This window comes from Chiloscyllium plagiosum, unplaced genomic scaffold (assembly GCF_037043375.1).
Source record: "Chiloscyllium plagiosum isolate Xiang-an unplaced genomic scaffold, Cpla_swu_hap1 HiC_scaffold_14, whole genome shotgun sequence".
In the NCBI taxonomy this organism is placed as follows: domain Eukaryota; kingdom Metazoa; phylum Chordata; class Chondrichthyes; order Orectolobiformes; family Hemiscylliidae; genus Chiloscyllium; species Chiloscyllium plagiosum.
The window spans coordinates 58,522,632-58,534,937 of record NW_028270152.1 but is presented as its reverse complement, the minus strand read 5'-3'; positions in this window follow the sequence as shown (position 1 = coordinate 58,534,937).

Below are 12,306 nucleotides of genomic sequence, written 5' to 3'. Positions count from 1 at the left end.
AGATGATTATCCAACTCAATGCAAGTTGTTCAACACGATTATTGTGTTCTTGTGCAACCCAACATTATAGAAAGATTGCGCTTTAGAAACAGCGTTTAAAGTGTTGGCGATGCAATTGCGATATAACCAACACACGTTTTAAAAGGTTGCATTTTGAAAACAGTGCCCCCAATGCGTCAATCGCATTACAGTGATTTTGCATTGACAAAATGCATATTATAGCAGAATGACTCGTAGTCTATTCTTGCTCCCCCCCTATCTTTTAATCCATTTTATCCCAATCATATATCCAACCTCTTCTTGAAATTGTGATGTCAATCTAATACCAAGTGAATGGTGACTGAAAGAGTATGTTTAAGTGGGCTATATCTAAGGGCAGGTTTCTGGGGTTGTATATGCAAGAGAGGGTTGGCCATGCCAGCTACATGCCATGAGTGGCATTGTTTGATCTTTGTTGCTACGATACAAGGGAAACACAGAAATATGGAAGAGGACCAGATGTGTTAGGAAGCGCAGGGCAACAGCAATCTCCAGCAGCTGCCAAACAGCCTCCACATCAAAACATTGAAGCTGAAAGTCCCTTCAAAATGTGAAGGTGGTGCAGGAAGCCCAGAATCCATTGTCTTCAAAGTCATTGTCTCCAGATGAGCGAGGGGCCGTGTTGCTGCATTATTCTGGGGCACTGGCACAGAAATATGTCGGCTGTTAGAGCAGGACTTGTGACCTGAAGGGGGCATAGGTGGCCATCCTGTTCCTAGTGCCTATCCAAGTGAGAGCTATACCAATGCAAATAGATGTTTTCAAGCCTCCATTGGAATTCTGTGTGGGATCTCGCAGACCTCACCCCCCCACATAAGTTTCAAGGCTGTTAGCAATACACTTTGTGTCAAATCACACCGTTTCAACTCAATTCTCCATGGCAAGACCTTCACTGAATCCTTGGGTACTAGGCTTTGCCAACATCAGCTGCAGGGGGCTATAGACTGTACACACATCACATTAAGAGCATCATATCAAAACGCAGCTGACTTTATGAACAGGAGTTCATTCCATGTACGGGCCATGTTTGATCACCAGTAACACACCTTCAGAAGTCTACCCTTGAAACTGTCCTGTTGCCTATATTTCTGAGAACGCTAATGTTCCGGCTTTGTTTCAAGGGCCAGATGCCTCACAAGGATAGTCACTGGGAGATTGAGGAAGCCCTCTGCAACCAGGGCTGATGAATCTGTGCCTGAAGCTGCTGACTGAGGCTAAGCATAAATATAATCCAGCCCATCCTTAAACCAGTGTTATCATGAAGCTGAAGATGAGGTGCCAGTATGTGGATTGGTCTGGGGAACGTTGCAGTACATCCTCGGCAGAGTGTGGTGTGTAATCCTTGCATGCTGTGCACTGTACAGCTGGAGTAGGCAAAGGAGTGAGCTGATGGACTCTGGAGAGCTGGGAGATCTTCCAAGGATGAAAGGGAAGGCATTGAGCCACTTGAATATGATAGAGCACTGCAGAGTCAGGTGCAACAAGCCAGATTGGACTGAATTGATATACAGTACCAATGAATGTTAGCTGGACACAATGGTCATTCAGTGACCTGTTGTTGCTGTCGAAAGGTAAGCAGTTCCTGGCTATTCCCAGAAGTAAATGCAGCTTTTTTTGTTGTTCGTTTTGTCATTGCTTTGCTGTTGCTGAATAAAAGTATTTGTTTTCCAAGCTTTTGGAAGGTTTCCAGTGTCTGATATGCCCGCAACAAATTGTAGGAAGACGTTAGGGTCAAGATTAGAGTGGTGCTGGAAAAGCACAGCAGATCAAGCAGCATCCAAGGAGCAGGAAGATTGATGTTTCGGGCAGGAGCCCTCATCAGGATTCCTGCTCCTCGGATGCTGCCTGACCTGCTATGCTTTTCCAGCGTCACTCCAATCTTGACTCTAATCTCCAGCATTTGCGGTCCTCACTTTGGCCTAGAAAGAAGTTCGGCTACACTGAGCTTTCGAAAAAGAGTTGCACTTTCTTAGCCAGGATTCAAAGATGGGATGACTCTAAGGAAGGCTAACCTGCGTAGCGATTCATTTAAGAATGTGTAATTGTACCAGAAGTGAGTTGTCAGCTGTGTCGCATTTGTATGCTAAGAAAGATTTCTTTCTTGTTCCTCCTCCACTACATTCATTATAAAGAGTGACTCTTCGACATCAGCACATGACTGGATGAAGAGTTGGACACTAAAAGGTGCCAGTGCTCGGAATTCTGCGAGGACCTGGCAGTGACAAGCACTTTGTCCCTAAGGGAAGATGGTGTGTGTGGGGTGGCATCGTGATATGATGTACAGGTGTGCAGTAGAAAATAGAATGAGAAAATTTGCTCAGGCTTGCAGAAAGCAACCACTTAAGACCCTTGCCAAAATCGACCAGGAGCCAATTCCTGGTGAAATTCAGCCCTCTGTTTCTGTATCTTGCGTCAAGTTCTATACACCAATTTCTACTGTTTCCTGACCTACATTGGTCTTATTCCCTGAATATCCAAAAATTAAAGTTCTTTTATAGCCATACTGTAGTTTTGTAGTTTTGTCTGCTCTCCAACATTCTAATAACTTTTCTTGCTAAGTGTCTATGTGCTCCAGAATTTTGTTTTGCACCTTACTTGGAAATTATTTCCTTGACCAATCTTTTAATCTTAGTGTCCATCTTAGTGTCCATTATCCCTTTAGGAAGCAACGTGTGATGTTATCTGCTTAATCATAAGTCATTGCCTGTTCTTGACACAAAATATTAGTGCCAATGCTGCGTTGAATATTTTTAATGAGATCCAAGTGTTTTACCAGTAAATACATTTGTGATAGTTCATACAGTACTTCTGATTTACTGTCTTCAATTTTCTAAGCAGTTCAGTTTAATTAATTAAGCTCATAGACCATCTTTTCATTTAAAATTTAGAAACCTATATTTAACTGCAGCTGAATTAGTTCCTTATACTGCCCATGAAATCATTGATGTTGTTCATATTTATCACCAGGTAAAATCAAACCTTATTAGGCATCTACTTTGACTTCTAATTCAAGGTGTTCTCCTGAACTTGTAAGTCATGCAAGCATTCAGCATGAAGGTGGGTGAAGTGCATATTTAATTGACTGCCCAATAAATGTTGCTTTCCCTTTTGAAATGGCATTTAAATGAGAATTGCTGTTGACTCTTGCAGAAACTGCAAGGACCTGATAGTACGGAGTTGGTTATGGAAGGTAATAAAGGGTAATTATTTTGCTGGTGTTTTGCAGGTGGCACTATGCCAACCTCTCAGTATGGCTGTAAAATTAAATGATCTAATGCCCAAGATAGATGCATGCATGCATCAAGAATGCTGGGCGAAGGCAAAATCAAGATTTGCAGTCCATGATTCCTGTCCTCCATGACTGAAAATAACACATGCAAAATGTATGCTGTGCATTCTTAAACTAATTTACCCAGCGTGTATAATATTTTGCTCATTGGACTGTGTCCTGCCCTGGCCCTACGCTATACCTAATTAAGATCTCATTAGTCCAGTAAAGCACAATAATATATATGAAATCACATTCAGAAGATATGTTTTGGCCTGTTCTAATAAAACTGAATTTATTTCAGATTTTATTTGTTTTAAACTCTGAAGGTTTGCCTAATCATTTTAATTAGGTTTAATCAAGAACATTCAATGCTGATTGTTGACTGCACTTTTTGGATTACAATACCTCTGGGTGTATAATTCTCACATTCCCACACCATAATCACACATCTTGAATGGTGAATCTCATCAAAATTTAATGTCAATGGACAGTTTGTCCTTTGCCACACTTTTGCCTTTGGAACTGTTAATTTTAAATTCATTCATATTCTGAAGAAGTTCTGTTGATTGCTTTCAATGGAAGAAACAAAATTTTATTCCATTTGTTCTGCATTTACAGGGAATGGTCCATCAAACTTATACAAGAACTGCTGAAGACGTTAATAGGAAATATCTTTGGCCATATATGTATTAGACTGAGGGATATAGGAGCATGGAATAGTTGAGTAGAGTTGCAAGATTTTTTTTATTCGTTCCGAGGGTGAGGTTGATGCAGAATTCATTGCCAGCCCTCTCAGGTGATTTTCAGAATTAATCACGTATTTAGAGACTGGGATATGGATTGTAGTGGCATGTTCCTGCCCTTGGAGATTGAATTTGGCACCTATACTAATCTCTCAAATACATTTTTTGAAAAACAAACATTTTTATGGTTTTTTGTGACCTTTTGAAATTCTGCTTGACAGCTTACTGTTATGAAATTATGAAGTCATCAATTGTGGGTCTGTCATCTTCCCCAGCAGCATATCCACTCATACATCGTATCTTATGGACACACACGATACATGTAACATGGGGTAATGTAACAAGATCATGAAGAAAACTGGAGCAGGTTCAATGAAAATAAATAGCTGTGTGTTGTTGGTCAACAACCTTTCTGGAGTTGAGGGAGAGCTTAATCGTGGATGGCAAGAAGGAGTTTGAGCTAAGCACAAGACAATGGAAAAGCTCATTCTTGTTGTTTGCAGGAACAAGACTAAGAACAATAAATAGATGTTAAGCAGACCAGGATTTTCTATGCCCACCTTTTGTGTTCAGGATGTTGTTCTGGACCAGATATGAGCCGACAATAGCATCTGTATGAAAATCGAGGGCACAATTTTACAATTGTACTCATTCATAAAAGGTACAAAGCCTCTATGTTATAAACATGTTATAAACCAGCATCAAATCAGTGTTTTGCCAATCAGGACTCTACTTTGCTATTCTCTGAAAGGACCCTTGTGTATCTAGGTGGGGAAATTAATTTCTATCCAGACAGTAGCCCAGTATTGTTATTAGTTGGAACCCAACTTCAGTAACTGGTTGGAAGATTACAGTGAAGAAGTGCCTTCAGATGGTGCTGAGACGCAAGTACTTTTCAACAAATCAGTTGCTGATTCTGAATGTGTTATAAATGTACTGCTAATTTGAGTTACATTAGCATCATTTCATATTTGCATTTTATGCTACGTTGTACCGAATTCCTTCATAAATTTAACTTCAAGCATTTTTTTACAGACCAGACGCACTTTCCTGAATCCCCATGAAAATAGCTTTACACTTTCAATTCACATACACAGCTCCCTTTAGGGCAGTTTTGAAGGGAACATTTTTTGAATATATACAGAATATTATTTTATGGCCCTGATTCGTTATGGGGTCTGTTTTTTTTAAACAAAATAGCCTTCAGAACAAATTAGCTTTCTAATCATTTTGTGACAGATTTGTTCAATTATATTATGAATGTAAATTTATTAATTTAGAACATGCCTGATGGCAAGAAAATTTACCAGCTCCAATTTGTTCAATATTTTTATGGGGGCTTTGTGGAGATCCCTATAAATATGCAATTCAATTAAATATTTGGCACAGTTCAGTGAATATTGTTCTTTTCCAGGAGATTGTGGAAATGCTAGATTTTTGGCTTTGATTCTCTATGCCCTCAGATTCCTGAGCCCAAGTTGCTAACTGCTGACTTCTACTGGAGTCTGCCTTAAAGTGTGAAAAAAAAAATCAAAGAGACACCAGAAGAAAGCATTGCAATGTTTACATCTAATGTGTACTTGTTTCTGTTGTATTGTGTTACTGCTGGTGGCATCATTAAGCAACAGCTATTTATATTGTAATTCCTGTATTATCCCATGTTGCATCACTGCCTTTTTAAAATTATTTCACGAGCATTGACATTTGTTGTCCATTCATAATTGCCCTGGAGCTGTCTCAAACTACTGCAGTCCATCTAGTGAATGTATGCCCACAGTGCTGTTAGAGTCATAGAGATGTACAGCGTGGAAGCAGACCCTTCAGTCCAATCCATCCATGCCGACCCGATATCCCAACCCAGTGACAAAGTTCCAAATAGGTAATTAAGTTCCCAATAGGATAGCTTCTGACTTGGAGGAGAACTTGCAGATTGTGGAGTTCCCACTGATATATTGTCTTTGTTCTTCCAGGTGGTAGAGAGTGCAGATTTGGAAAGACTCTTGCTGAAATTCTGTAGTACATCCTGGAGATAATGCTGCTATGTGCATTAGTGGTGGAGGTATGAATGCTTAAGTTGATGAATGGAGTGCTGATCAAGCGGACAACTTTATCTTGAGTCCTTGACTGTTATTGGATCAATTCTCTTCCACGCAAGTGAAAAGATTTCCCTTACACTCTTAACTGTTCTTTGTAAATGGTGAACAAGATTTGAGGAATCAAGAAGTGCCTTAGTTACCGTAGATTTCCAACCCCTAACCAACTGTTGTATATTACTCCTCCAGATCATATATTAGCCAATGGGAAAAACCAAATGGGTACATTCATTGATAGTAATGCTATTGAATATCTCGATGGTAAGATTCTGTCCTACTGGAGATGGTCATTATATAGCAAGAATGTTATACATTTCTAATTAAGCCAGGCTTGATTGAGGTCCAAGATTTTTTACAAATGGAGATGTAATGCTTCAGTACCTGAAGAATTCTGGATGGTATTGAACACTACACACTCACCAGTCAGCGAAGAAACAACTAAAAATGGTGGAGCCTAATACAGTAATCTGATGAAGACTTGAAGTGAATTCATGGGACTGGCATACTTCACCTCCAACAACCATAACCATTTTTCTTTCTGTCAGACATGACTTGAAGCAGTTTTCTCTGATTCCCTTTGGTTGCAGTTTTGCTAAACTGCTTGAGGCCATGCTCAGTCAAATGCTGTCTTGACATCAGTGATAGTCACTCTGACTTTGCCTCTGAATTCTAGCTCCTTTGTCCATGTCTGAAACAAGCCTGTCATGAGATCAGGACCTGTTTGAAGTTACCACAAAGGACTCTCCTTTTCAACCTCTCTTCCCTCGCCTGAGGTCTGGTGGCCCTCAGGTTAAATCGCCACCATGAGAGAGTTGCCCTATGGTCTGGTTAGACTATGATGACACAACACAATGAGATCAGGAGTTGAGTGACAAAATCCAAACTGAACATAAGTGAGCAGATTATTTCTGAGCATGTGCCACTTGATAACACTTTCAATGACACCTCCTGTCACTTTGCTGATAAACAAGAGTAGACTGATTGACGAGATGAGAATTGTGCTACTTTTTATGGACACAATAAGGCAATGTTCTAAGTTGTTCAGATAGATGGAGCTGGGAGAAAGTGAAGAAGTAGAATGGTAGGAAGAGCACATGACTTGAATACTACAACCAGGATAATGTCAGGAGCCAACAGGTTTTGCAGTACCCAGTGCCTGCTGTTAATCGTGGCTGAGGAATTTTGCAAATGCTTCAGCTTAGCCTTCATCATAATATGCTGGGCACCCCATCGTTAAGGATAGACATCTTTGTTGATCTGCCTCCTCCAGTTTGTTCTTTCATTGCCCATTACCATTCATGATGGGATGATGGAGAACCACTCGATCTCATCCATTCATATTGCACTAATTAACTTTATTGCGCACCACTTTCACTGTGTGCAAATAGTCGTGCGTTGTACCTTTACCATGGTGACACTTTAGTTATTTTCAGCCCTGCTGCACTCTTTGTTGAATAGCAGTTGATTCCTTGGCTTAATGGTATTATAGAAGTTGAATATGATGGGCATTAGAAGAAAGATTGAATCTGAATATAATTCTACTGCTGATGGCCCACAATGCCTCCTGGATGCTCAGTTTTAAGTTTCTAGGTATGTTCTGAATCTATCTCATTTGATTGATTGGCAGGACAAGAACCAGTCAGTTCTTCCCTCTTATTAGTTCCTTCACCACCACATCAGTAGGATTCAGTCAACTTGGTAGTGGTGCTATTGAGCTACTACTGAGCTGAACGTAAAAGTTTCCCAATCAGGGTGCTGCAGCATGATTGCTACCCTTAGCATTTAAAACGTTCCAAAAGTTGTTCAACATTTTGAGGAGTTATCAGTTGAGGGAGGGTAATATGTGATAATTAGCAAGAGGGTCTGTGTCCATGTTTGATGTAAAAGCATGATAATTGGTGGGAGCTGGAATCAATGTTACTTTTTATGGACACAATAAGGGCACTGTTCTAAGTTGTTCAGATAGATGGAGCTGGGAGAAAATGAAGAAGTAGGAAGAGCACATGACTTGAGTACTACAACCAGGATAATGTCAGGAGCCAACTCCTTCCTGTTTACACACCACACTGTTTGTGGTGGGTGGCTCTGTGGTGCTCACAGGATAGAATATACCAAAGGATGATGATGGCGATGTCTGAGACATAGACTGCAAAATATGATTCCATAAGCTTGAATATGTCAATCTGTTCCTTGAGTACTATTTGGGAGAGCTCTCCCAATTTTGATGCAAGTCCGCAGATGCTTGTAAGGAAGACTTTGCAGGGTTGACAGGTGAATTTTTTATTTCTTTTTACGTGTTCCTGTTGTATTTTGATCTAGTTAAGGGGCATGATAGACCATTTCAGACAGCAGTTGAGAGTGAACATCATTGCTGTAAGCCTGGAGCCACATGTAGACCAAACAAAGATGGCAGACTTTCTTCCCTAAAGAACTGTGATGAACCTTTTTTTTACTGCTAACCAATGGTAATGATGACATGAAACTAACTTAAATTCCAGTTATTAAAAACATAATTCAATGAAGTAATTTCAAAAACACTGGAATCTAAGCTTGCCTGAGTAATTTAATTTAGATTCCAATCAGCTGCTATCATGGGATTTGAACTTATGCCCCCCAGAGCATTAACCCAGGCTTCTAGATTAACTAATTTGCAATTATTATTACCGCTGTGCACATCGATTAAATAATGCATTATACTTGTTTGAACTTCCTTGACATTCAGTCTGACTGGTAAACATTCCAATTAAGTCAGTTATAGTTGTCTTGAATTGATTAATTTTCAGATTCTATCACTGGATCCATGTTAGTAGCTTCTCAGGATCAAAACCCTTTTTGCAGGATAACATGCTTGAGGTCAGACTTTCAACCTGCATAGCGAAGAACACTTGGTCAAGCTGGAGCCTTTGAAATAACCAGTGAATTGAATTGAATTGAATTCAGTTGAAGGCAGCAATTTCATATTGAACTGGGTATTTATTGCAGCTGACTTGAACTTGCTGCTTTCCTCATTTCATTAAATGACAAAAGGTAACGCTCAATCAGCTGCCTCCTGATAGTGACACTGTTGTACAGAACAAGATACAAACCTCTCTGTTTAGTATTCAGCACTGTTGCCAAAAATTTGAAGCAAATTCAACAGCTAGTTTTGCATCGTTTATTCAACTACTTATTTATGGAGCTCTGTTACTTCATGTTAATGAAATCCCAGTAGATTCGATAAGGTATTCACTGCAGTGCACCATTTACTTAATAGGCTTGTTTATATAAGCTTGTGTAACATGACTGTAGCTGCTGGTAAGAAAAAATTTAATTGGCGTAAACAAACAGTTGGGAATGATTTTCATTCATGTCTTAAATGAAATTCACGCAACATCGAGAGGGGAGGATTCGCTTGGTTTTTCTCAACTGCTATATTTGTGAAAGCTTTGTGTTCAATCTAAAATTAACTATGAACTCATCCATATGGAGTTAGGATTTGTGTTCAGTGATGAAACAATGGGGCTCCCCACTAATAACCGGAAAAGTTGTTCGGAAAGTTCTAGTAATTTCTGTGGTGTGCGCTTCACAATTCCCGACATGAGTTTGAATTTGGCATTAAGTCAGAAGAAACCTCCAGACTACCCACAACAATGATGACAGGAAAGCTGATAAGCAGCCAATCACACTGCAGTATTCTCACTGACAAGCAAACCCAGAAGCGAAAAGCACTTAACAACACTCACTTGCAGACAGTGGAATAATTACTTTGATTTGAATGAGATAGGTGCAATAAAAATAGAAACAAATGTGTAAAACATATTCTTTCAAAAATACTGGTAACATCCAACAGCTTATAAATAGACATAGATGATCAGTATGACTTTAAAAAAAGTTGGAAAGCAATCTTATTTAATGTTTATTATAAATTATAGGTTTTTACAGCAAGACTGAAAGTTGAAGGATATAAGTACATGCCAATTCAGATCTCCTATTGATTACTACACGGGGTTCCATAATAGTGCATCCTCTGGAGATGCATAGAATCACTGTCAGCAACTTCTGAGTTTTGTTGCAAATGTACAGATTCCAGAAGTTGTTTTCAGCTTCATTCAGGTCATGACAATGACTGTTTTGCAGTCATTTCCACTGAAAAGTCTCAGCCAAGATATGACTCAAGCATTTTCCCTTGTGTCCGCTGTTAAACCTTTGAAGCTTCCTTTAAATTTATAACAAAGAATCATCTTGAAATACAGCAATCTTTACTGTTGCGGATGAAGTGTCAAGAGTGTGGTGCTGGAAAAGCACAGCAGGTCAGGAAGCATCCGAGGAGCAGGAGAATCGACATTTCAGGCAGGAGCCCTTCATCAGGCTCTGATCAAAACATCAGCTCTCCTGCTCATTGGATGCTGCCTGACCTGCTGTGCTTTTCCAGCACCACACTTTCGACTCTGATCTCCAGCAACTGCAGTCCTCACTTTCTCCTGTTGCGGATGAACTGTACCTTTCCTCTAATTGCTATTGAGCATATTTTTAAGGAGTCCTGTCAAAATGACATCATTTCATACGAAATGAGAACCTGAGTATCTAGGATTCCATGCATGCCTTCTCTTAATTCAGTCTGTACATGCTTAATAAAGGTCATTGATGTTGACTGACAGGCTGTGGACTGCTTTTTGTTAATGGCCCAAATATGATGATTCTTGGTGGCAAGTAGTGACCAGACTTACAGCGCTGGCAGCAAGGGAGTACTTAAAGAGCAGATCAGGAGCATTACAATGCAGCAGAGGAGGGGGAGACCAGTCCAACAATCCAAGCACAGAGGAAAGGGAAAAACTGGGAGAGAAACCTGGCAACAACAGGAAGCAAGAGGCAAAGAGCTCCAAAGCCAATCCAGTCACTGCAACAATATTGTAACCAATACAAATATCACCGTTGGAGGATATAGTCTTTGACATGGGTGAGCAATGAATTCTGCCCTGCCCCAGCCACTAACATTCTGGAATAGAGATGTCACCATACAGGCTAAGCAAAAAATTGGGGTTAGTCCTTTCAAGCCATTTGTTATTGAGGATGCAGAACTGAAAGTATAATCGCTGCACCAGGGAAAATGCATGGAAAATATACTACCCACTGTTTTGCAAGCTACCTGTGATGGCACCATAAAGCCGACAGATGTGAAAATGCCCTGCTGACTCCACTGCAAGTATATAAAGTATTGGTTGTTTTACAATAGCAGATTATTTTTAAAAGCCTGTATTCAAAACAAACACATGGCACAGTCCCCCAAAACCAACGCAACAAGAGGGGTACTTCTCCTGGAGAAATCACTCCGAATGATCACCAAATTAGGGTGCTAATAACAACACGCCACACACTTTAAGTTGGACACAAGCACTTGAGTCACTGTTGTGGAGGATGGTCTGAAATCATTGCAAAAGATTACCTAGCAACTAGCAAATCATTGCAAAAGATTACCTAGAATCCCAGAAAGAATTGGCTTCAAATTAAAAGAACAAAATCAGCAATGTTAATACACATACTCAAAAAAAAATCTTAGAACTGCAGTATGTTATCTACAACCAAATATGTGCTTCACGAACCAGGGGCAGCTTCACAGTTCCCAACCTCCTTCCCAGAGTGGAAATAGTCATCAAACAAGAACTAGCGAATGAATTTAAACATTTTCCAGAAGTCTTTAGAGGTTTGGGTAAAGTGAACACGGTACACCACTGTCCAGTGAAAACAGATACCAGCCAATCTGCTTGTTCACAGTTAGGAACACCCCACACCTAATTCTAGTTGGAATCAAAATTGAAATTGAGGCCATGCTTCAGCAGAAAATTATTTCACCTGTCCACCCAACTATCTATTTGGTGTTGTTTCACTTCCAATTCCCAAACTAAATCGATCCATTAGAATTTTCATCAATTTAATTTATTTGAATAAGGAAGTATGAAGACAGGTGCTTCTAATGGAGTCTGTAGATGAAGGATGGCTAAACTTGCAACAGCACAATTTTCACCAAGCTGAACACACAAAGTCGGCTTTGGCAACTTCCCCTAGATGAGGAGTCCAAACTGCTAATCGTCTTCAAATTTCACCCTCTGGTTGCTGTTGTTTCGTCAAGCTTTTGAAATCGCATCTACACTTGACATGTTCAAAGGACTAAATCACCATTCCT